General features: G+C 42.4%; 1 protein-coding gene and 2 long non-coding RNA genes across 7 annotated transcripts in view; 1 reads left to right on the forward strand and 2 right to left on the reverse strand.

Moving 5' to 3' along the window:
- LOC128760251 (potassium voltage-gated channel subfamily D member 3-like) overlaps positions 1-27,498 on the reverse strand; it is a 75,632-nt gene that overhangs the window by 36,935 nt on the left and 11,199 nt on the right. The gene's annotated exons all lie outside the window — the stretch shown is intronic.
- On the reverse strand, positions 1,114-7,565 carry LOC128760253 (uncharacterized). Its single transcript, XR_008414821.1, has 4 exons — positions 2,361-7,565; positions 2,005-2,077; positions 1,730-1,866; positions 1,114-1,542 (listed from the first exon to the last, which is right to left on the reverse strand). It is a non-coding gene; the product is annotated as an uncharacterized LOC128760253 (long non-coding RNA).
- Positions 22,621-27,129, forward strand: LOC128760252 (uncharacterized). Of its 5 annotated transcripts, XR_008414817.1 has the most exons (14): positions 22,632-22,792; positions 23,683-23,879; positions 24,045-24,278; positions 24,341-24,418; positions 24,539-24,767; positions 24,841-24,938; positions 25,004-25,282; positions 25,362-25,708; positions 25,810-25,857; positions 25,922-26,002; positions 26,080-26,357; positions 26,432-26,496; positions 26,568-26,666; positions 26,737-27,129. It is a non-coding gene; the product is annotated as an uncharacterized LOC128760252 (long non-coding RNA). The 5 variants fall into 5 exon arrangements; XR_008414818.1 differs by having other exon boundaries at positions 22,621-22,732; positions 24,341-24,767; XR_008414819.1 differs by having other exon boundaries at positions 22,626-22,719; positions 24,341-24,767.

The raw sequence follows: 27,498 nt of genomic DNA on the forward strand, positions 1-27,498 counted from the left end.
GACCCAGGCTTTAAAGTGTCTAGGAAGGGCTGAGCGAGAAGTGTTTTGGACCAGCCTTGAGACCCTGCTTCAGGAGCAGTCTAAAGGTACGTACACACCGAACGCGACATTTCTGTCGCTGTAGCGCCAGTCGTCAGCAGCAGGTAGCTTGCTCAAGTCGTCATTAGTCGCCACCTGTCCGGATCGAAAGTAGGTCAGTCGCCGGAGGGCGTGGTCTCAAGTTGTTGTGGACGGTGGATTGAAGATGGCGGAGCCGGTGCTCAAACTATCGCTACATATTAATTGAAAACATGGAAAAAGAGACGTCTCTCGTTTCGTAGCATTCGCCAGAGCCGCTCACACTGGTGAATTTAACTTCCTGCTCCAGCAGCGTCACCGGGATACGCCGCGAGTTGGACGACCTGTTGGTCCGGATCAGTGGCCGAATACAGGACACCAAGTACCGCGGTCTGTCCTCTGGCGAACGTCTGTCTTCGGTAAGCAACTCGATGTGTAGTTATGTACGGCGACTTGTGTCCAAGTCTTTCTGAACTGTCATCAGTTCATGAAGTCCGCGGTCGTATCTGCTGTATGCTTGAAGTAATTTTCGGAGATATATAATCTGTCATCGTCAATAATTTGTACACTAAAGTCTTTTCAGTGAGCGCCACTTTGTGGTAATCAATGAATGCAACAGTTAAATGCATTGTGTTGAAACAATTTATCCTAGATGCACTGTTGTATGGTTGATATATACTTTGTTAAATTATCACCAACATATATACTGTATGTTTACATATCCATGTATGGTTTATATTTTGCAGATCTTCGGTAACAGGAGACTCATCACCAACTGCTTCTGTGTTGGTGACCGTCCACTTCCAGGAGCTGACCAGAGGACCACGGCCACAGACCACATATGTTTTTGTTGAAGATGAGGCTTCTCCTTTTTGGAAAAAAAACAGTTATCAGTGCAACACAATTGCTCATTCAAGAGTCAGCCACCTATTTTAACAAAGCATAGGTTCTTGCATATATATTTCATCTCTGCAATAAAACAAAGCTGTGTTCAACTCAATTTGTTGATATTAAGTGCTTTTGATTTTATTTTTTTCTGTGAATCCATTTTTCACAAAAAGAAATGTTCATTGTCAAACACTTTATTTGCAAAAATAAAGTAACCCCATTCATTTATACTCATTCAATACACACAGAATCACAGTCAAACTTGAAGTGAACTACGTAGGTGTGTTTTGAAGGATCTTCCTCAGAGGGACGAGGGTCAAGAGAGGCGGAGGAAGTGGGGCGGCATCCGGTTCTTTAATGAAACTGTGGCTACAAAGAAAATAAATGAAGGGTCCAAATGATTTCAGTCAGCTGTTGTTTTGCTTGGTAAAGTAACATGTACATTTTAAATTTATGTGGAACCTGGAAGGAACGAGGACCTTGAAAACTGTCCCTTCTTCTGAGCTGGGTGTGTGGAGGGAGTACATTAGTAGATAGTTTGAGCTCAGCTTCAGCATCGGGGGACCCCTTCCTCTGTTGGTCTCTTCCATCGGTGTCCTGCACATAATGAAAGTTGAGTTCAATTACATGCCATAGTGATGAGTACGAATAAATAAAATCTGTATAGGACAGCAATAGTTAACCTAAAGCAAGTCATGTCACTATGACAGTGCTTGAATGATGTAGAACAATAACATTTAATTAAAAAAATAGAATAATGCTAGAAAATGCTATTTCTACATACATCAGGAGCAGCAGTGGATGAGGAGGGGACAGTGGCAGGTGGAGGAGACGCAGCAGCACCAGGTGAGGCAGAGGAAGGTCCATCCTCCTCCTCATCATCATCACCAACATCATGAGTGGATCCATCCTCCTCCTCTCCTTAATGACAGCATAGCATGATTACATTATTGTACAAGCTATACAGAAAAAAGCTATACAGAAAGCTACATACATTTTTATATTTATATATTAATCTAGTATTCAGAATGTCCCCACTAAATGAACGTGCAAACCTACCTGCTACCTTGCTGCTGCAGCTGCTGCTGCATCTCCAGTCATGTTGGCCGAGGTCTCTCTTGGAGATGAAGGGCTCCAGAAGAGAGAGGACGGAGAAGAACGCTCACTTCACGGCACTACAGTAGATGCCGCTGACCACTCCGCTCCTCGGTCACCGTCCTCCCCTCATATAAACAGACCCTTCAGGACGTCTCATCTGAATTTAATTAAATCAGAAACAGTACTTATTTATCTCCTCACCATACATACGTAGTTTCTACCGTCGCAGCGGTGCATTCGCCTCGTAAACTCGGTGGACATTGCGTTTAGGCGAATATAACTTAAGTAAACTTACGTAAATAAAGGTCTCAACTCACCAGGAACGCCACCGTTGTGGCGAACTTTCCCTCCGGACAAGATTCTTCCTATTTATGTTCCGGTGGAAATTAAAAAATGCACGATTTGAGCCACTCTCAGGACGGCGGAAAGTCTGCTTGTAAACAACCGCAGCGATTTGCTTCTCCTCCGCCGGGACACGTCACTCGCGGATCTGGTCTCTGATTGGTCAACGCTCCGCAGGTGGTGAACTTCTGCGACTGTCGCTGTACCCCAGTTGTGTCGTCTTGAGTAGCCGGAGTCGCCGTATGTAGCTCAAATCTTGTAGCGTTGCACACCCCAGTCGTGTCGCTGCCATGTTGGTCGCCGCTGGTCGCCGTCAGTCGCCCAACCCCATTGACTTTCTATGCAAATCAGTCGTGTCGCTCGCGGAAGTCGCGTTTGGTCTGTACGTACAGTAAGAGAGATGCTTCAGACCGCACACAGGAGCCAGCAAAGAAGAGGAGTCTCCTTCTCTCTTCATTGTCTTCAGACTCTGATTCAGATGATGAAGTGCAGTGTACCAGGGCCCTGAGTCGCAGCAGAGCCAAGCCCACCATCGGCGAGACAGACTGCCCACTGCAGTGGTGGTCAAGTTGGGCTAGTCCCTTCGTAACATCGTAACAAAGAAGAGAGCTGCCTTGAGCTCTGAAAATGTCAACGGACTAGTTTGTCTGAGCAACTGGCCGAAAAAGAGGAGAGTAGAAATAGGCCTAATGTGACAGAGATTTCTGCTCAGGATGCTGGAAGTATAAAAAGGATTTAGGTCAGTCAAAGGACTGTTTTTTTTGTTTTGTTTGTTTTACCCTTTTAGATGGTAGAAACACCACCTTATGTGGAATTGTTGGTCATTTATTTGACGTTTAAAATGAGGACTGTTCTGGAAAGTACCTGAAATGGCACTTCAGTAATATACCAAATTTATTTAAATGGCAAAATGTGGCTGAGCATTAAACTGCGATTAATTAATCACACATTTTAAATTGAGTCCCACCCCTAGAAAATTATTAGGAATACAAATCAAACAACTACTGAGTGAAAAAAAAAGTAAATTGTAACTTTTCAAATTCACAGAGATCATAGAAGAGCTCTATGGTATATTTCAAGGTTGTTCAGAAAACAACTTTTTTTTCTCTCCATTAACTCCCGTTCATACGTTTTGTTCACTTAGGTCACATGAGGTGGAAGTAGATGGGTGGGACTTAGGCTCCCCATAACTAAAGGTGCAAATAAGAGATTGTGTTCATCAGTCTACAACTGTTCAATCTCTCTATAGCGTATCACAGAATGGCGCTTACAGAATATGCATATAGAAAGAAAATTCAGTCAACGTACGATGATCGAAATAGTCATAAATCATAAATGAACATAAATCTCAATGGCTGATTTGTGCCAGACTATAAATGTCAGCGATGTTGCCGCGTGTCTGCTACATTACTTTCAGACACTGCTGCCAAACACATCCCCTCAGTGCAACCTGTAAAGAATGAACTGAATCTGGGTGAATGGCAGTACATCAGAGATTACTTTGGAGCCGGTGTTGTGCTTATCCCCGACAGATTCTGCATCACGAATCACAGCAATCGTTTTAAACATTCCAGAAATTGTTTACAAAAGTTTCAGTGAGTGGGAGAATTCACATCATTCATAATCACATCAGTGACGCTCTGCATTTGAGCTACGGTCGGATTTTGACGGGGATACAAAATGGGGCCCTAGATTTAGTGAAAGTGAGTGACGCAAGGAAGCCTACTTCATGTTTGAGAGGAACACAGGCGTTAAATACATTTCGCCATGCCTCTCGAGCACAATGACATGGCAAGAGATACGCTGTATCTGGAAACACTGGACAAGTTTTTCCCATGGGAATTTACCCCCACCTTTTTTACAGAGGGTGAAGGTCCCGGTAGTCTTCAATGGCCTCAGGAAAATGTCGGGTCACTACAGTATGTACTTTACCCCACAACCCTGGATCAGAATAGGGCTACAGTAGCTAGCATTTTGGAATCCATCAGAAGAAAATCCACCAATAACTCTCGCGTCTGATCACAAGCGTAGAGAGTAGGGACCCTGAAAAACCATGATACAGGCACAAGTTCCCTCACTGGGTATCAGGATTCAAGGCGGGATATGAAACCCTCTGACTCAAAGGGAAGGGCACAAAGTAGAACTGCTGCTACTCTGCGTCGACCAAAGTCAGTTGAGGACAGAGCCCCTGACGTCCAACTGGCTCTTTGACCTGAGAATGCCTTGGGATGGGGTCCTAAATGGATCCCTTGTGCATGTCTAATAGGAGGGAAGACTCGACTCAGGGCAGACCCAGGAAGATGACTTCTCGCTGTTCACCCGACGCCCCACCAGAAGTGCTGGAGGGAGTCGCTGCCAAACAAACCACTTTACACTTTGAAAAAGCTCTGTCATGAACAGACCCATAATAAAGACGTCGACTACGTTTCGCCGTCTGATGGCGCCTCAGGTGTCCAGCTGCTCCAAACTGAATTGTTGTTTACTGCGATCCAACTGTGAGCTGAAGCACAAATTCCTCAAATTACACCCTGTCACTTTGCTGCGAGCGCTTTCTCTGCTGCTCTAATGAAGAAACACTGCACACCGAGATCAAGGCTTTTCTGTAGGCAGTGGAAGGAAAATATCCCAAAACATCAACAAAAACAAAATACCACAGATTGTTTCAACCTTCAGCCTTGTCCTCAAGATGTTTATTTTTCTTATTTGAATTCATCAGTTACTCCATGAGAGGTTCTCACGAGAGTTATTTATTCTTTCTTTCTAGGTAAGGGGTATTCAGCGTCATGGTCAGGTGTGTGGGAAGTGGTCTTCACTCAATTCACTCAATTACAACACTCAGTACATCAACGACAAGTGCAGTCATTGTGCAGAGTAGTGTTCTTTTGAATTGTCAGTGACAAACTCATGAGTGACCCCTAGTTATAAGAGCACTTTATACGTCAGCTTTTCCAAGCAAAGGACACATACAGATTGTTGACTGCTCAAGTTACTGTAAAATCATGAGAAAACACCCTTGCACACAACAAAGAGGAGGCAAGGAAACACAACTATCAGAGTGCCAATCCCTAACATCAAATTTAGGATACAAAGGTAGTGAGGTGAAAACCCCTGATCCCTCCCTGACCTGTGTAGTCATGCCGAAAATGAACAGCTGAAGGAGGCCCATGCATGAGTGGCGTGACGCATCCCAACTCTAAATAAAAAGAAGCCAGGATTTCCACAAGCTTCGTGCAACAGCATGAGAGGTAACTGATGACATCATTTTCAATAAGACTTGACACATACTGACTGCAAATGTTGTGTTGCTCATCATGATGTCGGCGGTGACCAAAGCTGGCAATGCTATCCAAGAAACCTGGTCCAGTATTCAAACCCATCTCTGGGTTTGGGTGCGACCGTGTGTTGTTTGGATGTTACTTTTGGGCACTGTGGTTTATCCCTTTAGTCCAAAAACCTGTGGATGTTTTAACTGATGACTTGCTGAAAGTGTGACTATGAGTGGCGTTCCGTCTGCTAAAGACCATAAGACCTGACCAGCCTCCCATATTGACTACCTTCAAGTCGATTTTGGATTGTTTATGCAGATGTCAGTCTTCCGTGTTTCATGTTGACGCATAGGCGTTCCAGTGGGGCCAAGTGTTTCCTCTCAACGTGATGTTCCAAAGGAGGAGTTGTCGATTGTCAGTTCTCATCACTACTGCCTTACTGAGGGTGAAACCACTCTGCGACACTTCAGTAAAACGCAGAATCCATTGACCGACAACTCGGATCACAGTGGAAATAGTGCCAATATCAGGAGTGGAAATGAGTTGGACCAGACATTCCTCCACCGACCCAGTTGGCCCTACCTTTCTGTCACTTCAAAATGGGCCAAAAATTGGAAATTTATTCAAATAACCTGATGACAAGGCATATATATTTTCTAACAAAGCGTGCAGGACAAATGAAAATTTGATGGTGGCTAAGCTAAAGCACAACTACATTAAAGCTGAAGCTGTGCCCTGTACATTACACAGCAAGGAATGGCCATTTATCGTGTACTTGTTGGCTGCAAAGAGCATTTTTTATCGGAACGATAAGAAAACATGCACCCTGAAATCCCACACTGTGCTGGTGTTCTTAGATGTCTCTGGGGGATCCGGCTGAGTGGACCAAAACAGCGCCTTCGAAACCCAACATTTGCTTCATTCCACACCAAACATACCAAAATAATGAAGTAAAAAGTTGATAGCAGGGTCACATGCCGTATCCCTGAGGCACCCTTGCATAGTAATTGCTGTGTAGCGCAGGGAAACACATTTTTACCTCCCTCAAAATGGTGCAGCCCGCGGAGGTTTGTTTACTAGCACTTTCTATAACTCACCTGTGGTCACAGTGATTAGATGGAAATTTGTTTTGCACACACCGGTAATTACCAGCCAGATGTTTTCAGTCTCACACAGAGAAGTGAATTGAAGAATGAGATTTTAAGGCTGAGAGAAGAAGTTTTTCTCATTTAGCTAACTTCAATATTGCTTGCTACGTTTCAAAACACTCCGTGAGTCAGAATATATATTTTCACTATCAAGTAAGACGAACAGCAGGTGACTAAATGTGAGAGTATTTTTTTGTTGTCCCAATAATGGCAAATATTCAATGGTACACTGGCATTATCTGTGTATGTATCACACTGTTTCAATCCATTTCGCACCGAATTACTGTTTTTTTCCTTAAACCTTCAAATAAAAAAATGTAGAATTGTTAAGTCAAACTGAAACACGCACGGCTGAAAATTCTAAACACAAGTCAAAAGTCTCTGCCCGAACAAAACATATATTTATTGAGTCTAAAGTCAAAAGAGTCAGTATTGAACAGAATTTTAAGCACATGTATGAATTGCATTCAGGTTATCAAGACAGCCTGCTAACAGTCTACCTGTATGATTCTTGCATGCAAATGTGTTTAATGATTAAAAAGTCAACAATAATGTGACCAACAAAGTTATTGTTGGTAAAGAGCTGCCAGATAAGAGCTGAAGAAAATGACTATTTAATGAAGTGACAAGTGCTGTTGAGAGGTTCAAACAAAGTGATGCAGAACAAACTTAAAAAGCTGTGTGTTTTGACAGTTGAAACACACCAGAGATCAGACAGTGTTTTCTGCTTCTGAACATCACTTAATCTTTATCAACCAATCTTTCTTCACGGTACATGAAATTTCAATGCACATATGATCATATTCGCTATTTATTACCACAACAATTTAGACACTGAGGAAGATCGACCCAAACAAACAAAATTGTCAGGAGTCAATAGCGGGTGTTTCCACCATTTGCTGCTGGTGCGTCTCGCGTCTTGTAAACTGGCCTGCGGCTGTGTAGCAGTTGCATAGCGGGGTGGACAGGTCTTTAGGTACTGCTACTACAACACTGCCTGTTGTTCTGTGTCTTGCTACAAGTCTACTGATGACACACCAAGTTCACATCTGACCACCTGCTAAGCTATGGCCAAGTGGCGCCACTTGTCCGTCAAGTGATGTCACGTGTGCAAAGCTGCTTGAATGATGAACAGGTAATGATTTAATGACTATACCAGACCGTTTTAATCCCCAGAATGTTGAAATGATGCCACATTGAAATAGGGTTGACTTTTTGTATTTTTGGTATTGGCCCTAACATGTAAAGAGCGCTGTATGCGGCTAGACCATGATATGAAAAACACAAAATGAAACATGTCCATTGCCCTAACACAATTGCCTCTGTATACAAAATTTACAGAAGAACAGTGTATGTATGAAATCCACTGTGGCCCTCAACATCCCTGACTTACTGTGAGTAGTATAAGGGCTGTAGATAGGGATTTCGGTGAATGCCGATCACTACCTGTCATTGCCGAGCACAACAACTGATCACGTGACAGCCAGCGCTCTGATGACGCACTGGGTTGTGATGCATCCGTTCCTCCCGACTCGCTGCTCACTCAGCAGCAACATGTCTGCTGTGGAGCTTCTTTCAATCTGTCATGTAACGTTTACATCCCGCAGCACATGCACGGGAAACTGCTGTGCAGGGAGGCGCCTTCAAATTAAACACGCCATTTAAAGCTCCAGCACTTGACGCAGCACAGAGAGTTTTCTGGGCTCATGAAAGTGAGACCGCCGGTTGCTCAGCAGCAGTCGTTTAGCAACACCCGCCAGTCCGAGCCTAACATTCATAATGATTCGTAATTCGCAGGTGTCGTTTACGTGGAGATGGAAACGGAAACGACCGGATCAGTCGCTGTTTTGGAGTCAGGTGCAGCGCTTGTCAGTCCCTGAATATGAAACATTTGAAAACATCCGGATTGAAAGTTTCATAAATGCAGTGCTCTCTGTCTCGGAGTCCCACTATAGCACGGTTTCTAGAGATTCACCTGCAACGTCTTACGTCAAATTAAATGTTTTTCAGTCATCCTTTTGACAGAATAGTTGCTGCATTCAGCAAGGTTTTCCTATTTTTTGCCACCTTGAAGAGGTATATAAAAACATATCTGAATTAAAATGATTTAAAGTTCATTTATTTCATATCATGTACACAACTTCTACAAGTACAAGTTGTCATCATTTTGATGACAAATTCATTGTCAGTCCATGTGACCGGTATTGGTGATCAGTGCAGCAAAAATCCTGATCGCTAGTAAATAGCTTACAGTAAGACACTGGTGATCTGGCCCACCACGGTGTTCCACTTCAGTGTGTGGCCAAGTTTGACAACACCCCAGATTGCAAAAAAAAACCTGTCCTCCACCTTCACATTGACCACTCTTGTGACAGCAAGGAGAGTGAGTTGCATGAAGAGGGAAAGTAAATGCTTCAGTCAGGCCTGAATTGACTTTTAAAGCTCAACTGTAATCGCATCATACATCTCTCCTTAGGAGACTTGAGAAAAGACCTGCAACATAAATAAATTATAGATGAATTTGAGTGATTTTACCATTATTGTTTTAAGTTTTTGTGGCGCTTGTATTTTTATCATGACTTCTTTTTGCCCATGATAATGGAGGAGAGAAACTCTGATATCGTGGCAGCCCAATGATGAAAGTGTTGAACTGAAGATCTCCGCTTTGCTCGTGAAATGGGGCAGTAAGAGGGTAATATAATATTAAAAACCCAAACACAGAGCAGCTCTCAGAGGATGGATACACGCTTCTTTAAAAAGAATATTTGACGTTCCGTTAAAGAGAACGCTGCTCAGTTTTTGTTGGAGGACCCGTTTTGCACGACTTCATGTGAACCTCGTACACAGCTCCGCCTCACTCAGAATCAAGGGGAGTAAATAAAATATCATGTTTTTCTCCGGTACATTCTTGGCACTTCTCTCTTCGTGGAGTAAGACAGAAGTAGGATGTTGTCAAAAATTGAGCCGAGGAAAATAATTTGATTTTTAATGTCTGTCTGGATCCACGCAGGCACAGTCACGTTTCAACAAGGAACGCTTTGAATCAGGCTTTTGTTTACCTGTCAGTACACTTGCTGTGGACGCTCATTTTTTGGCAGGGCGCATGCTGAATAGGAATTCTTTTCATTCAAGTAGTGTCAATCAGCTTTTATCAAATGCAAGTGACAGTAAGTGGTGGGGAACATGACGGACAGGAAAAAGTAGAAAAGCTCTCAGAGAGTGCAGACCTCCAGTTAGCTGCTAACACTGTGATCTTCCAGTCGTGAATGGATGGCAGGTGGTCCAGTGCCTTGGAAAGCACTCGAGCCACGCACGAAACAAACAATTCATGCAGCAACTAGAGTCACAACAGGTTCAGATGGTAGTTACAACCTGTTTTTTGTCCGACCTGTCTATCGGTTTTTGAGTTATTTTGCTAACACTCTGATAAACATGGCCACCACAAAACCTCTAGAGGTAACAACCTCTGGTGTTTTAACTCATGTCTGCTACTGCACAAAGCAAATTTTTGGGTTGACTAAGTCACAACCATCTGGTCAAGGTGAACTGAGAAAGTGCCCAAAGGTCTCTCCACTTGGGAAAAAAATGTGACTCCTCAGTCGTGCTAAAGTAACTTATTTGCTATCATCCGAGTGTGTATTTTGGGCCAACACAACTTTTCCAACTACAGACTGGGTATCATGCGCTATGATGAGATTTCTAAATACAGTGTTTGCACGACTACAACACCACTAGACAAATCAAAATCAGAGATAAGCAATAACTCACATTGCATAGTCAACACTGTTTATCTTTGTTGCTGTACTAATAGCACTTGTGCAATTTGACTGACCACTTACCATAGATCGTGCTAACTGTGATGCTATATTGAAGTCACAACTCCAAAGCAACATGCAAAAGTAGTTGCTGCCTTTTGTACCAAGGACACACTGCAGACAGCAGAGGCGAGACTATTTAGACTGTTGGTCACCATGGTGACTCATTGACTCTATAAATACAGAAAACAACTTTGTACCGCAAAGCAGCAGAAAAAGATAGAGAGCTGGATGAGGCGTTGATATCTAGGACTTTAAAAACAAAACATGAGCAGAGGTCAACTGGCAACAGATGCAGTCCTTTGGGTCATGAATATGAACTTGGATGTGAGAGCTTTGACTCTGCTTTGTGACTCAAAGTGACTTTCCAAAGGCTGTTACGATCTGCTTCTTTTTCCTTCTCTGCATTTGTCACCATGAAATCTGCGCCACAACTTATCGCTGGGGTTAAGAGCTTTCAACTTGAGCATATGACATTTCAAATGTCTGCCAAAACATGTTGCATCACATCTTCACATTTTGTGGTGCAACAGTTGACAGTTCTACAAAGACTTAACATGTAACTCAGTCACTTTGGTTACTTGAATCAGGGGTTCTGAACCTTTTTGATCTTGGGACCCACCTTTTCCTGAACAAATGGACCCGGGGCCCATTCAAGTAATAGAACTGATTCATTACTCTTAATTTCATTTGTGATCAATAACCATATTCAATCAACTTACACATTAAAAAAACAAAACCTTGTGAAATGACACAAGGATATTTGTCAACGAAAATCCCACCTGCTGCAGAACCAGGCGCATGTCATATTCATTAAATTTACTTTAGAAAAAAAAGAAAAAAAATACCCTTGATACAAATGGAATAAAATTCTGAAAAAAGTACATATAATAAAACCATGTCTGAATATCATAGAATAAAACTAATATATTTTATTTAAACTCCAAAGAAGATATATGTGAAGTGTAAATAAAAGTATTGTCAAGAATGTTCTAATTAATTTTCAAAACTGCTTCAACAGGTGCTTTCATGAACGGTTTTTACTGTTGGGGGGGAGCAGCATCACTTTCTTTATAATTTTTTCTTTTCAAGAACTTCTCCATAGTTGTTAACTAGCACAGATTTGCAGCTGTCAAGTCAATTCAGTGACGCACTACATGGCTAATGTATTCAAACTGAGCTTCTTGCAGCACTCACGGCCCAAAGGTGTAAAGCCAAAAAACTTTTAGCGGCCCTCTAGGAGGCGCTGGCAGCCCAACCGCGGGGCCCTGGCCCTATGGTTAAGAATCACTGACTTAAATAACATTTGAAAAAAGTTCTGCAGTTCTGAGCTCGACTGCTTCTATCCATGACATCCATGAAAACTGGGGGCTTTGCCGTTGGCTCAGTTCCTTCTCTCCTACCACAGATCATTGTCCACATGACTGAAGATAACCATCTGTCTCCTGCTTCATCCCCACTTATGAACAAGGCTGCAATATACTTGAACTACTCCACCTCATGGACAGACTTGTCCCCACCCTGAGCACGACATTCTTTAACTGAGTACCGCTATATATCAAACTCAGCACATTGCAGACGGTGATCTGAACCAGACACCAGTAAAACAAAAAAACGTGTCACTTCTCTCCGCCACAGTGATATTGGTTTGACGTCACATTTTGTGAGAGCGCACTGGGCTTGCACGACTGCAGGAAGAAAACCATAATGAAATATCTTTACACCATCATGCACAGTAATGACACCATGGAGGAGAGATCTCAACCGAGATTTGATTGCCTGCTACCGATTCCAGACACACACACTCTGGCTTTCAACAAGTTCCCTCCGCCTGGTTGTGCTCATCAGTCGCCAGTTTTTCCTCAGTAGTTGGTTCTGTGTTGGAATGAGCTACCCAAAATTAGCGACTGAGTCGAACGATTCACTTGTGTTTTTCTCGCAACCAAAACCCCAAAGCCGGTCATGTTGTATGATCTTGCTATTTACTGGCAGGAGGTGAACTCATTCTGGAGATTAAGAGCTTCACATGGAGCTGTTTGCCTCATCTCTTTTTAATTATGAAACACCTGAGCTGAGTGGAGCGTCACCTTGTGAGCAGAAATGTCAAGGACCCGACAGGAAGGCAAGTAAAGCCTGTGAGAAGGAAGACGCAGAGATGAAAGGAAAATTGACTTTCGATGGCTGAACAGCAAATTAAAGCAGGTTTTGAATGATATTTCAGAATGAGATTAATTAAAACATTTGAGCGTGACGACTGTAGGGGCTGTGACTGACAACAGGAGGCTTTGTTTCCCAGATACTTGTGGCTTCAGTTCGGCAAATGCAATGGCTGCCGTTGTAGTGAAGACTGCGAGACACCCTGACCACTTCTTTGCAAGGCAACTCTCAGGAGGATTCAACAACAGCGGTCCAAACCCAGTATGGTATGCGCCAGATCAAGTTCTGATTTCTTTCTTTGCCTTGTCTTCTTCAAGCATAGTTAGAGAAGTGCTTCTGTGTAGTGGTAGGAGTAATAGACATATGAGCCATGTGTGCGTTCTTAAAGCAATTCACACTACCACATCAATAAGCATGTTAGAAATGTTGACACTTCATTTGATGGCCCTGATGGTGCCTCAATGTGTTCAACTGAAAACACTTACTTTCGCACACAATGTCCAGTTTACTTGCACCAACACTTGTGATGTAAACATTTTTTCCAATTTCTTTAAGAAAATTACACAGCTAAACGAATTCACCTCGAGCAACTGTGAACTGACAAGCTAAATGACAAGGGCAGACTCAGGAGACTTTATGGTTGTCCAGAGAATGCTGTCATGGCTGTCTTAGGAGTCAGACCCAGGCGCTGATTTATTGAAAGTTTACAGAAGACTCAGGAGAGCGAGAGTAGTTTATCAAGATTTACAAAAAAATAGAAGCACACAGACGAACAGGAACAAAGAAACCAAGGACGTCGGCACCAAAAGGTGGAGCGAGGACAAACAGGGTAGGGAAAAGCCATAAACATAAAACAGGCGAATGAAAAACTCAAGCCTGGCTAAGGGGGGCAACGAAAACACACTCTGAAATCACTCACAAGGCTCAAATAAGCGCTTGGAGGTGGAATTAAACACACTCACACAAGGGATAACTATAACGTGGAGAAACCAAAAAGGTGAGTTATACAAAACACTCACACACAAGCTAAATAGCAAGAGGTGATAAACAGAAAACAGACCGAGGAGAACAAATTGAGGAGGCAGCTGAAAGAAAGTCAAGCACGTGCAGAATTTAGACGCACAAGCACGTTTCAAGGGAGTTTATCGTATGGACGCAAAGCAACTATCTGGCAACACGAGCTGGCACCAAGGTGTAGATATATATATATATATATATATATATATATATATATATATATATATATATATATATATATATATATATATATATATCGCCATGTCGCTCGGGAAGCGGGAGGAGAAGCATGAAACGGTATACACGCACAAGAAAACCGGAAGTAACAAAATAAATGGAAACGGAACAAACAAGCACAACAAACATCCCTCTGGGTTTCTGGGGAGAGATAACAACAGCCACTTTTTCCTGGCTGCTGCCCACACGATCCAATTTGAACATAATAGAAGACCAATTGAACAAAAGGAGTGGAGTGGAAATAACTCAGTTAATAAGCTATGCTATCTTGTATATGTGAGTTAATATGTGAAATCTAAAAGACACTTGGTTTCACTTACACTGTTGTCTGGCAAGAAGTCATTCACTTGTACATGTGAATAACCAGCTGCAAAGACCCTCCAGCAGGTTCAGAAACCTTTGAAGCAATACTTCTTAATAACAACGAAGAAATAAATGAGGATCAGTGGAAGACAGTGATACGATATCTGGAGCCCAGAGCAGCAAGACACAGGGTGCACACCCTGCAATTTACTCTTTGCCAGGAAACATCTTATTCAATTATCCTGAGAATTGCAAATGACATTCATGGCTCATTACGGGCCACTTAGAAAATTTAGGGAAGCAAAGTGGTGTCTAAAACAAGCAAACAACACGGCAATGAGGGCCACATTGTGTTTAGTTGAAATGTAGAAGAGCGAGCCTCATTCTGCACTGAGCAGCAGAGACCTGAAAGTAATGGAGACCTGGAGTTTTGCACACAAATGAAACATGCCAAAAGTGTATATATATATATATATATATATATATATATATATATATATATAAGCCAGTTTCTTCTTACGCTGGTCCCAAGCCCAGATAAATGTAGAGGATTGTGTCAGGAAGGGCATCCGACGTAAAAACTTGCCAAACTACAGATGCGGATCAGACAAATGTACCTCATACCGGATTGGTCGAGGCCCGGGTCAACAACGACCGCCATCTGTTTTATCATGGTGTAGATGGGAAGAGGAATGGAGTGGGAGTCATCTTGAAGGAAGAGTTTGCCAGGAATATTTTAGAAGTGAAACAAGTATCAGACAGAGTTATCGGCCTCAAGTTAGAAATTGACGGGGGTCATCTTCAATGTAGTTAGTGCTTATGCCCCACATGTGGGGTGTGACCTTGAGGAGAAGGAGACCTTCTGGAGTGAATTAGATGAACTGCAGGAGAGTATTCCCAGAGGCGAGAGAGTGGTCATTGGGGCAGACTTCAATGGACATGTTGGTGCAGGACACAGAGGTGAAGAAGAAGTGATGGGAAAGTTTGGTATCCAGGAGAGGAACACTGAAGGTCAGATGGTTGTAGACTGTAGACAAAAAGGATGGAAATGGCTGTGGTCAATACCTTCTTCCAGAAGAAAGAGGAGCATAGGGTGACCTACAGAAGTGGAGGTAGGAGCACACAGGTGGATTACATGATGTGATGACGATGTCACTTGAAGGAGATTGTAAAGTAGTAGTGGGTGAGAGTGTGGCCAGACAACATAGGATGGTGGTGTGCAGGTGAGGAAGGTGAAGAGGGCAAAGGCAGAGTAGAAGACAAAGTGGTGGAAGCTGAAAGAGGAAGAGTCTTGTGTTGCCTTCAGGGAGGGATTCAAGCAGACTTTGGGTGGCCAAGAAGGACTTTCAGATGACTGGACAACTACAGCTGAGGTGATCAGAGAGACAGGTAGAAGAGTTCTTGGTGTGTCATCTGGAAGAAAAGTGGATAAGGAGTGGAACGAAGAAGTGCAGGAGTGTGTACAAAGGAAGAGGTTAGCTGAGAAAAAGTGGTATGTTGAGAGAACAGAAGAGAGTAGGTAGGAATACAGGGATGCCCATCAGAAGATTTGGTTGTGGGAAAGAGTAGTGGAAAGTAGACTGAGGGCGGAAGTTAGCATATGTGAGCAACAGTTTGGCTTCATGCCAAAAAAGAGCACCACAGATGCAGTGTTTGCTTAGAGGATGTTCATGGAGAAGTACAGAGAAGGTCAGAAGGAGCTCAGTTGTGTCTTTGTGTATGGAGCTAGACCTCTGCCACCGACTTGAGCGTACGTGTTTTGGTTGTTGTACACTCAAAACGTGTTTTCTGTGCTCACAACCATCCCGTTGCACGCTCAACGTCGCATACACGCGCGCTCAACCTTGGGATGCCTTGTTCGAAGTGTCATACGCGCGCGCTCAACGTCACTGCCCTTCGCTCAGTATTATACGCTCGTGCACAACTTCAGTCTGCTCTGCGCGCACAACTCCATGTGTACACAAGACTGACACCATAATCAGCCAATCACTGAGCTGCCACTTGAAGTCCACTGCTCTCATTGGCTGAACCTCTCCACCATTCACAAGACATTTCAGTGGACGGGGAAGGCGGGTCCTGCTGGAACTAAATCCTAAATTAATAAATATGGCGCAAGACAGTGGAGAAGAATGATGGTTAGCCGCAGTAAGACGGAATACGTGTGTGAATGAGAGGGACCCAAGTGGACAGGTGAAGTTACTGGATGCAGAGATAAAGACGGTGAAGGATTTTAAGTACTTAGGCTCAACTGTCCAGGGCAATGGAGAGTGTGAAAAAGAGGTGAAGAAGCGGGTGCAGGCAGGATGGAATCATGGGAGAAAAGTGTCGGGAGTGATGTGTGACAAAAGGGTGTCAGCAAGGATGAAAGGGAAGGTGTACAAAACGGTGGTGAGGCCAGCAATGTTGTATGGTTTGGAAACAGTGGCACTGAAAAGGAAAAGACAGGAAGAAAGGAAAAGACAGGAGGCATCGCTGGAGGTGGCAGAGATGAAGATGCTGAGGTTCTCTCTGGGAGTGACTAGGATGGATAGGATCAAAAAAGTTTGTAGGTTTGAGAGAAGAGGAAGCAGACGACAGGGTGAGATGGAGGAAGATGATCCGCAGTGGCGACACCTGAAGGGAGAAGCCGAAAGGAAAAGCAGATATAGGAGTGATTTCAATGCTTGACGACTGATGCGAATGAAGAGGCGCTACACAAAGCTGTTCATATCCAATAACAGCGTGCAATAACACCATCAGTCAGTAACATTCTGAGGCTAAATAGTTTCAGTGATTGAGAGCATACATCATGTAGAGACCTCAGCTCAGACGGAGCAGAAGAAGCAGGATATGGATTAAATATGGATCTCATTTCACCACAGTTGTACACCCCAGGACAACCCTCCATCATAGCGATGGTGTAGATCCAACCTCAGAGGTGCAACAATCAAATAAGTCAAGTTAGCAGAGTGCTGCTAACTGTGTTTAGCATCAGGTACATGGCTCCAGCAACAAGTCCTTGGCCTACATTTGCCTCAAGTTCTTGTTTGATTCAGTTTTGGAAATTGAGCTTTAATTCAAAAATGTGTTTTTGACTGGCTGCTCTATTAAGCACGTTTCTGAACTGATTCAAGAGTAAATCACAGTGGACCAGCTATAAAGTGCTGCAGGAAACTATGTGCAAGAGAATTACCTGAGCGAGAAAAACGACAAAACGCACACAGCAGTTTTATAGTTAGGCACCCACCCCTACCCATAATGCAGCACACAGGGTGAGGCAGATATAGTGGCCAAAGGAGAAATGTAGCCTGATAATAAAACAATAGTTTCCTTATAACAACAATATTTTATTTATCAATTAAATAGGGAAGGACTTTCATTTTTTTGTCAACAGTATAAAGACAATTTCAATACAAGCATGTTCAGACAGCCAGCTGTCATTTATCAATAACCTTAGCTCATGCAGGCAAGGGCCACAGGTCTGCAACCCAGAGAGGAAAGACCTCTTTTGAAAGGAAGAGAGCAAGAAGGGATGCAAAAAGATGTTTATCTGATGGTGACCACGGACACCAACTTCTATCAACGCTCTTTCTCTGTCACTTCTTCTGCAGCTCTTCACTTTGTCAGCTCATTACAAACATCCTTCTTTCTTTTGTCAAAATGAAATCATCCTTCATGAGACGAGTCTTTATTAAACTCTATTATCACCAACCAAACAGATTCGTCACCATCACTGTCGTAAAAAAAACATAGCCCGACGGACGTTTCATTAGATTAATGCTGTATTCCAAGTCCAATAAAAGGCCTGGCTAATGTTCGGTGACAGTAAAAACCAGAGTTTGGAAGCGGCGCGATCCAGACAGAAAATTGTCTCCGGCAGATCTAATAACAGAGGCGTAGATGATCTTTAACTATTAGATTTGAATGAATCGACACAAATCACATTCAGACTGAGTTTATGAGTTCCCACTTCTGTGAATATAAATCATCTGATGAAGACGGTGGCGTACAACTGAGTGAAATCATTTATGACTCTCGGGGAGTCTCAGCTATTTCCGTCAATAAGAACCGACCTGTCGACAGGTCGGCTATCCATGACTGGAACATTAGGCTCACTAGCGTGTGATCTTGAGAGCGTGCGTATGTTCACCCATCCTCACTCCCAATGTGTAATATATTTGTTATCTTTTTGTTGTGTGCTTTTATTTTATTATTTCTTGTGTTCCGGTTTGTTGTTTCCTTTTCTCATCCCCTCGCTTCTAGCTTGATGGCAGCGCAGCTGGATCCCATTCTGCTGATCAGTCTGCACGGATTTCTACACCTGGGTTCCAGTCTGCTTTGCCAGATGGTCACTTTGTGTTCCAACGGTAACGTTCTCTCCCTCCGATCTCCTGTCGCGCCTATTTATATCTCTGTTTTTCGCATGTGCGTTTGTATCTTTTCTACCGCCTGCTTAGTTGATCTCCTCGCCTTTTTTCTTTTAGCCTCCTTGATCACATCTGTTATTGTTTAAGCTCACCTTTTCTGTTTCTCCGAGTCATAGTTAATCCCTGTGTGTGTGTGTGTTGAGCCACCACCGAGCGCTTTGTGTTATTTGGGCCTTGTGAGTTTTGTTTCAGAGCACGTTTCTGTTATCCCATTATTTCAGGTTGGAACTCAATTCACCTTCTTTTCTGTTTTCAGGTTTTCACCCCTTCCCTATGTGTTTGTCCTCGCGCCACTTCTGATGTTGACGTCCTCAGTTGTTCCTTCTTGTTCGTGTATTATTTGTGTTCATTGTATGAAAACTCATTGTTAATTCTTACTCCCGTCGTTCAAGTTTTCTGTCTACAGGTAGCGATTCTGCACTTGGGTCAGACTCCCTGAGCAATCATGACGATATTGACATTGGGAAAGTTGACTTTTGGTCCTATACTGATGACAAAGGCAGCATTCGGTGTTGTATATTGACACGTTTTAATTGTGAAAAAAAATGTAGTGAGAGAGGAGCATCGCATTTGGGCAGGGAGTTTGGGGGTACAAGGCACAGGGAGACATTCTGAACCTCTCTTCAGTGAATTACATAGAATGTCAGTTGCTATCTCTAACCCTTTCGGTGGCTCTCCGTCGTCACTAAGGTGAGTGGAACGCACGGCTGTTTGAGGGGCTTCAAATCGCAATTGACATGCTATTAGCCGTAGAATGGAAGGAGCCTGATCCCGTCGCTTACCTAACACCAACCTCTGTCTTCTTTTACATGTCGCACTGCTCAAGGTGTCAGGATGTGCCTCTAGTCGATAAATCATCTCTCAGTTGACAAGAGCAGCTAGCTCTTCCCTGTCATGGCGCCATTGTGGTCAAACACCTTCAGGTCTTAAACATCGCTTCCGCCAAGATTAGAAGCTTTGCCTCATTGTCCAAAGCCTACTTGATGGTCAAATGTACTCCGTTTTTAGGTTCTTCCACTGGAGTATTTTCAGTATACAAAAATAAAGTAAGCTGGACCAGAGACTCTGAGAGAGTGAGCTGAGAAACCAAATTAAAGAGGAAGGTCTCATTACTGGACTCTGTTTGGAAAGCAGTATCCAGTATGTAAACTGACACACCAAACTCTGGCAGTCATCTGTTGAAATTCACCATGGCAACTGCCGCAGGACAGATAACGGCAACGCTATTTGTCAAAGTATAAACGAAAACAGCCGTGAAGTTCAGAAAGCCCGTAAGGCTGCTTTCTTTCGCCAACAGCACGTGTCCTCAGCTAACATGCTTGACCTCCACTTACAAGACGAGTGGCAGCGGCCTCGAGTCCCAACATAATTGTCACGTCGTCGATTTACTCCAGAGAGGTGTATTAGATTAGCCAGGTTGTTTGTTGTCATGCTTTTGATAACAGAAGCCTGTGATAAAAGCTTTTCAGCCGCTGTGCTATTTCCTCATGCAACTGCTTATCGATACTTCATGGTGTTGGATTGCTACCAATATCCAAACACCTCTCATAAGACATCATATTGTATTTATAAGAAGATGTAATGTATGTTCATAATCAAGTATGAAAACCTAAGTATTCTAAAAGTATTTTAAAGTGCAGAATTTGAAAGAGTGTTATCTTTATTTCTTTAACAAACTCTATGGTTAACGTTCAGAGCTATGGTTAAGCACAAGGACTCTTGAGTCTTTATTCCCCATTGTGGGACAATTAAACTATATCTAATCTAATCTAATCTAATTTTAAAATTTTATTTCATAAAACCTTGTCATAACTTACCATGCATGATTATGAACATTTGTCACATCTTCTATAAAGCCTAACACATTCATTATGAGCTCTTCTAAATGTACTAATGGATGAGTTTCATGGCACCGAACATTCTTCTTCACTCAACTTCTGCTGGTGGATTCAGAACCTCAGATGAGCTTCCACCTCTACACAAAGAGTATTATTTTGCGAAAAAAAAAAAAAAAAAAATTCTCAGATTCAATTCTGCGTCTCAAGTAATTATTAGACGGTTTACATAACTAATGGGGAAAAAAAGTTTTTGGGGTTCTATTCTGCACTGTCTGCATATAAATTGATATTTAACAAGAAAGTGAAAAGGGAGCCGAGAGAGTGTGGCGCTGCTGTAGAGACTGGAATGGAAAACATAAATAAACATGCTAATGTTATTCATGATGTTGGACAGCCACATGCACTTTTGGTGATGGACTTGGACGGGCACACGGAGTCATGGGTCGGATCAAAGCAGCAATGACGCCATGCAGTACACAGGCGGGATAACACTTCATTGAACGTCCTTCACGCAACCCATGATTTGTGTTTTTTTTCTCGACATATAATATCAAGAAACTCCTTCTGTTGTCTAGTTTTAGGAAAGTAAGAAGCTCCTGGTGTTCATGAATATGTAATCATTCCTGTCAACTTCACACCTGTAGCTGTTAGGAATGTGACACACAAATATCTGGAATTAACTGGAAACAGCGAACAAACAAGACAAGGTGAGAAAAAGAAAGAGGCGGAATCAGCGAGAGGAGTCAAAGAAGGATTTCGACGTAATAATAGAGGAGCTGTTGTTATCTGACTGGGTTTTCGGCGTTCTTCCCTGAGATCTTAGTAGCGGGGCACAGTGGAGAGCGTGAATGACACGACATGCTCACTACCTGTGTTATTTTTAGACGCTCGGCCCTTATCGCACCACACAGCTGTTGACGGTTTGAGTCAGAGAAGGGAAAGAAAGTGCAGGAATGTCCTTCAATGTGCAGTGAAGGATAAAACCTGACGTTTCTCCTCCACCAGTCATACTCGTTCAACACTTGACTCGTCTAATTGTGCCCACTGGCGAGAAGATCCACTGGTTCTACATGACGTTTTTAAGTCTGTGTGAAGGTAGACTCACACCAAATGCAACTACATCCGACTTACGACCTGCAGGACTTGTGTCCACCCGTACTTAGGACCATGGCCAGCAGATGTTTTTTTTTTCAATGTCTGGCACAGCAGCACATGGCAGTCCAGCAAGACGTACGACAGTTACGGCAGCACAGTATCCCAGCAACTCACTCTCACAGAGCCATCTACCACTGCAGTAGCACCTATAACCCTCGCGTTGGCTATTTTGAATGGTGTTCGACTTGCGTCCAATCTCACTTCCGACCAGTTGGTCGGAACTTATCCCGGCCGTAAGTCTGATGTAGACTACTAGCATTAGCGCGATAAGTGTGGTAGTGTGGTGGAGTGTGCTTACACATACTATCAATACTCAATCAATCGATCAATACTGTAAAGGCATTGAATTTACATGTAAAACAGAACCACAGATCAATTAAATAAATGATTGTTCATCAAACAATAGTGGTACAGTTGCCTGTAACTTCTTACTGTAGGTTTTGTCTTTCTGCCGAAGAAAACGTGTTTGAATCAATGACTGATCAGAAAACAACCAACCAGCAGCAAGCTTAAAGTAGCCAACATTATTTCGGGGCACCAGACAGGCTAGCATGATTCATCATGTTCATGCGGTAAAGAACTAGCAAATGGGAGCTTTACTAACCTATTAGAAGTCGCCATGATGACTATAGTGCCGCACGAGTCTGCTGCTGCGCTGCCTGCTGAGCGGGCACGCGCACAGTAGGATCAATACCATTGCAAATTCGTATCTTGCATCCGTATACTGCATTTCAGTCCCAACCTTGACAACCTTAGTTTCCGCTGAGAAAAGTGACTTCCCTCCTGTTTGTCAGGTCAGTGTGTAAAGTCTACATGACAGATCACAAAGGAAGAATTTGCCTTTTATCTTCCGTGGAAATATGTTCAAAGCAAAAATAAGATTTGGACGCCGCCGTCTCTGGGACCATTTCTGAGGAGCTACCAGCTCAGGGGGATGTGAATGGCAGCAACCGCGACGAGGCACCTACTAGACACCATGAAATATAGTTCAGGTGCAACTTCTATGTAAGGTTTGATAATATACATAAAGACGCTCCCAGAAATCACAAGACAGTATTTAAACAGGTACATTTTTTAACACGAACACACACACACAGTAAATCAATTATTATTTAATGGGGAGAAAAAGAAGAAAAGATGTGATGACAGTAAGATCCGTGACTCAGGTGATGGGACATCTTTCACTGGATGGGATTTAAGAACCATATAGAGGGTTTTCACAGTGTCACTGCCCTATTTGCTTCTTCATACCGTTTTGCTTCCAGGGCTCAGTTTTATGACGTCATTTCTTGTCTGCATGCGCACATGAGTGTTTCAAGACGTAATTTCCTCACATGGTTGTAGCCGCTAGATACATAAATTAGCCGAACTTGCTCACGTCACTGCACCCATGTGTACTTCATCGAATCATCGAGAGAAGCAGGTTGCGCTCCACATCTGTACGCCAAAGATGAAGAATTTTGAGTACCTCAAGCGTTTCAGGGAGTTTCTCTTGACCGGCGTCTTTGACTCCAGCTTGTCAAAGATTGACATACAAGATATGCGCCGCTCTGCTCGCAGCTTTATATTGAAAGGTGTGAAAAATCGACTAACTTGACAGGAAATAGCAACATTGGCAGTCATTTTAGGAAGTAATCGTTTTTCTAATTACCTTTTATGTTCTATAACATACATTGCAAAAATAAATTGAGGCATATTATTCTTATAATAATTCCGTGTTAATAATTGTATTTAATAAAAAAACTGGCATATTTATTAATAATTGACACTTTGTACTTCACATCTAAAAACTAGATAGATGCATGTTCACGTCAACAGCATAGATGCAAACAAAAGAAACATTAAAGATGTTCTCAAAGTAGGGACAAAGACACCAGGTTGTTTGTGTCTGTATGTGCATGCATGTTACATGTTATGTTTCTGTTTAAATGTAACTACAATTATTCTTTTGGAAGATGGCAGGATGTTCTACACTGGAACTAATCGGCAATATCTTCGTTTGGTGGTGTTAACTGAGGAGGAAAAGAGGTCTGTCCTCCACGAATGCCATGATCATCCACGGACAGGAAATCATCGTGGTTTGAGAGCCACCAGAGACAAGGTTGTTGCTGGTTATTACTGGCCAACTTTAAAGAAGGATGTGTATGACTGGGTAAGTACTCAAATACAATAACTATGTCAGTTAAAATAAGGTTGAGTAAAAGTTACTTTTCTTTGTACTAGGTGAAGTGCTGCCATCGATGCCAACTCAACATTTTTGCTCAATGAAATGCAAAAAAATGACCACTAAATATACAAATTGCTGTTATTCCGCCAGGTTAATGAAGCGTGGGACGTGGTTGGCTTGGACCTCATTGACCCTGTCTCTGAGACTGCTCGAGGCCAGAAATATATCATGACTATGACAGACCTCTACACAAAGTGGGCTGTTGCTGAGCCACTGTGCAGCAAGAGTGCAAGTCAGGTGTGTTCTGCCGTGGTCAACAAGCTGTATTCCTACGGCATGGTCAGGAAAATCATCACTGATCAAGGAAAGGAGTTTGTGAATGAGGTAATTATATAAAGTATTTGCTCTTGTTGTTTATAATCATTAATGTTTATTACAATCCACAGCTAAACTCGAGCATCTTCAAGATTTTTAATATAAAACATGCCGTTTCCAGTGCCTATCACCCCCAGACAAATGGACAGGTGTTTGTTACATTTCTCTTATATAGAATTTTAAACAATTATCTCAGATTAAGGGTACTTGTTCAACTAATTATTTCATTGTTTGCATTTTTTATTTCTATCTTTTGGGTCGTGTCGGAGCTGGTGGATGTTGCCCGGGAGATGAGCGTGCCCCCGCGACCCGACAATGGATAAGCGGTGGAGGATGGATGGATGGGTTGTGAGTTAGATAAGTATTGCCCATTAAGTTCAGATGTTTTTTTTCCTTTACTGTTTAGCATGTGAGGACAAACCAGAATGTCAAGTGGGCTCTGAGACGATATGTCAACGAGTCACGCAACGACTGGGACATCCACCTTCCAGCAGTCTTGTATGGCATTAACACAACTTCACAGGTCCGAACAATCTTGTCTTTAGGGTTTTTTTTCCTCGCTTTCCTGAAGTGATGAATGCTTGTCCGATTGGAGATTCATGGGAGGTTGGAGATCCAGAGGAAGACATGGACACCACAGTTGATAAAATGAGACTCCTGAATGAGAAGGTGTGTCCAATTCATGATACAAAGTATCTTGTTAATGAGAAACTAATACCATTTTCACATGATAGGTCCTTCAAAACATTGAACTGGCACAGGAAAGACAGAAGGAATCTTACGCTATGCGTAAGAAAAAGTCTGTTCGAGTGTGCACAGTCAATGTTGGAGATGATGTCCTCATCTCAGGAAGCCCCAAAGATCGGTTTCGTTCAGCGGCCATGTCCAGTCAGCATGAGGGTCCCTTCACTGTCACCAGCATCTCTTCAAAAGGCGTGGCAACAGTGGGAAAAAGTGATGGGAGGCACCGGATGCTCACATAAAGTGCCTCAGGCCATATAGGAGAATGGAGAGTATGAATTTTATTTCAAATTTCTTCTTCATTTTCACCTCAAAAACCTTGTCAACCACTCATGTTTTCTTTGTTATTAGGTCTTAGTCGTCTGAGCAAGATAGCGTTTTGGCATGACCACCCATATTGGACTGACAAGCAGGATGATCATCTTTATGCTTCATGTGGAGAGATATGGGAGCAGAAGTTGGGTCCTCTTGAGGATAAACTGGCAAGTGATATCTCTATCTGTTTTCCATGGCAAAAAGATTTCATCAGCTAAATCCTAATATATTCACTCATGGCATGGTGTGATCTTGCATTCTAGTTCTCCTATGTACTGGACACCAGTCGTCCTGCAAAGGAACTTATTGTCAAAGATGGCAATCTCTGTCTTGTTCGCGAGGAATTCTGGACTTTGGGCCTTCCGCGATGCATGGATTCATCTGTATGTTTATTTAGGATGATCTTTGTATTTAAGGAAACTTAAAAGAGTGATAATGTCTTAAACATGGAATGCTTTCTTTGTCTTGATCCATTCTCTTTTAGATTGGAAATGCCTGCCTGAGGCTCATTCAAGAAGCTGCTCAGCGATGTGTAATTTTTTTAAATTCAAATTCAAAATTTACACTATATACATATTGATGTGTGATTTACTCAGGGGAAGGACGTTCATATTGTGGATATGTTTGTCATGCCCACCTGGAAGTTGGATCATGTAGACCCCTTAGTTGGTCTGATGGTGAGTTATTTCACTATTAAGATTGAATGTTTCCCACATGAAAATGTAATGTTATTGTTTTGTTTTTGTAATGCCAGGACAACATGAGATCAAAGGATGTCATTATGTTTCCAGCATGGAGTCGTCAACAGAACCAGTCAGATCACTACTTGTTATGTGTTGAGTGAAAAATCATTCATCAAATTCATTCAACTCCTGCAATGTTTATGTGCCTGTGTAACTGTTATAATGGATTCTCTTCTTCCTCATGGTTTTGGAGATGAGTCATATGGAGCAATCTTTAGGTGGATATTAAACAATGTCGTCGTTGGTCTTGGTCTGCATTTGCACCGACCGTCCATTTCACTTTTCTGAGGTGAGTTTAAATCATGTGTCAGTAAGCAAAACATTACCTTCTTGGTTTGAATCAAATTTTAATGTGTCTTTCAGAGTGACATGGTGTCTGTCCGCAAGTGGTGGTGTGTGCAGCTAATGGAGAGGTTCTCCATTGAAGGGTAAGATAACATTTCAATCAGTCATTTGAATTTTACTGATCAAATAATGAATTAATTTGATTATTCTAAAGGCATGGTCAGCGATTTGCCTTCTGGACCCAGGAGGCTAAAGAACTGCTCCATGGTGGACTTGAGTCTCTTCTTCGGCTGCCTGGAACAATCCACTTTTGGTATTCCCTTGAATAACACCAGTACTAGCAATAGTATCTTGTGTTTTGGGGTGATTTTACTTTGCTGCAGGATCAGTCGAGAACCGTGCAGGATCTCTAGCTGGCTGTCCAGTGGATAGATGAAAACCCAGGTGTCTTCAAGAGTAAGTGGAGGGTGCCCGCATTCCATGGTATGACAGAGCAGGAGCAGGAGGACAATGGAGATGGCACTGCTGCCAGGGATCCTTTCATGTTCGTTTTTGACGACATGGACGACATGAAAACGTTTATGAATGAATGTCGTGATCAGAGAGACCTGAGAGTGAATGTTGAGTGTGTTGTAGATAATAGTGAGTAGATGAAGCTCTCTTTTGTCGGGTGAACTGTTCGGGCATTTGTTAATAATGGTGTGTTTTCATGTTTTGTATATAAAATATGTTTAGTCATTTATAAATAATGTTGGTGTGTTTTCATGTTTTGTTAATAAAATGTAATCCTCATAAACGTTGTGATTCAATGAAAAAGACATTTGTCTTGTTGTTTATTTGGTTGCAATAAACCAAATTAACCACCTCGGAGGCAAGATGGAAAACTGCATGCAAATTGCACAAAAAGATCCAATTATTTTATCTGAAATCTTGTTAAAATATCCGAATTGTTGAATACAAGTCAAGTGTAGTGATATATGTATATATATATATATAATAAGGTTAAAATACAGTTAATACATCGGTGTAGTACTTTAGTAATTCAAATTCTGCTTCTCTTGATGAAATACGAGTGTGTAGTGAGGCGTGGCGTAATGACGTTGCTAATTTTATTCTAATTTATGTGTCCAGCAGCTACACCCATG

The sequence above is a fragment of the Synchiropus splendidus genome, chromosome 6, assembly GCF_027744825.2.
Source record: "Synchiropus splendidus isolate RoL2022-P1 chromosome 6, RoL_Sspl_1.0, whole genome shotgun sequence".
Taxonomy (NCBI): domain Eukaryota; kingdom Metazoa; phylum Chordata; class Actinopteri; order Syngnathiformes; family Callionymidae; genus Synchiropus; species Synchiropus splendidus.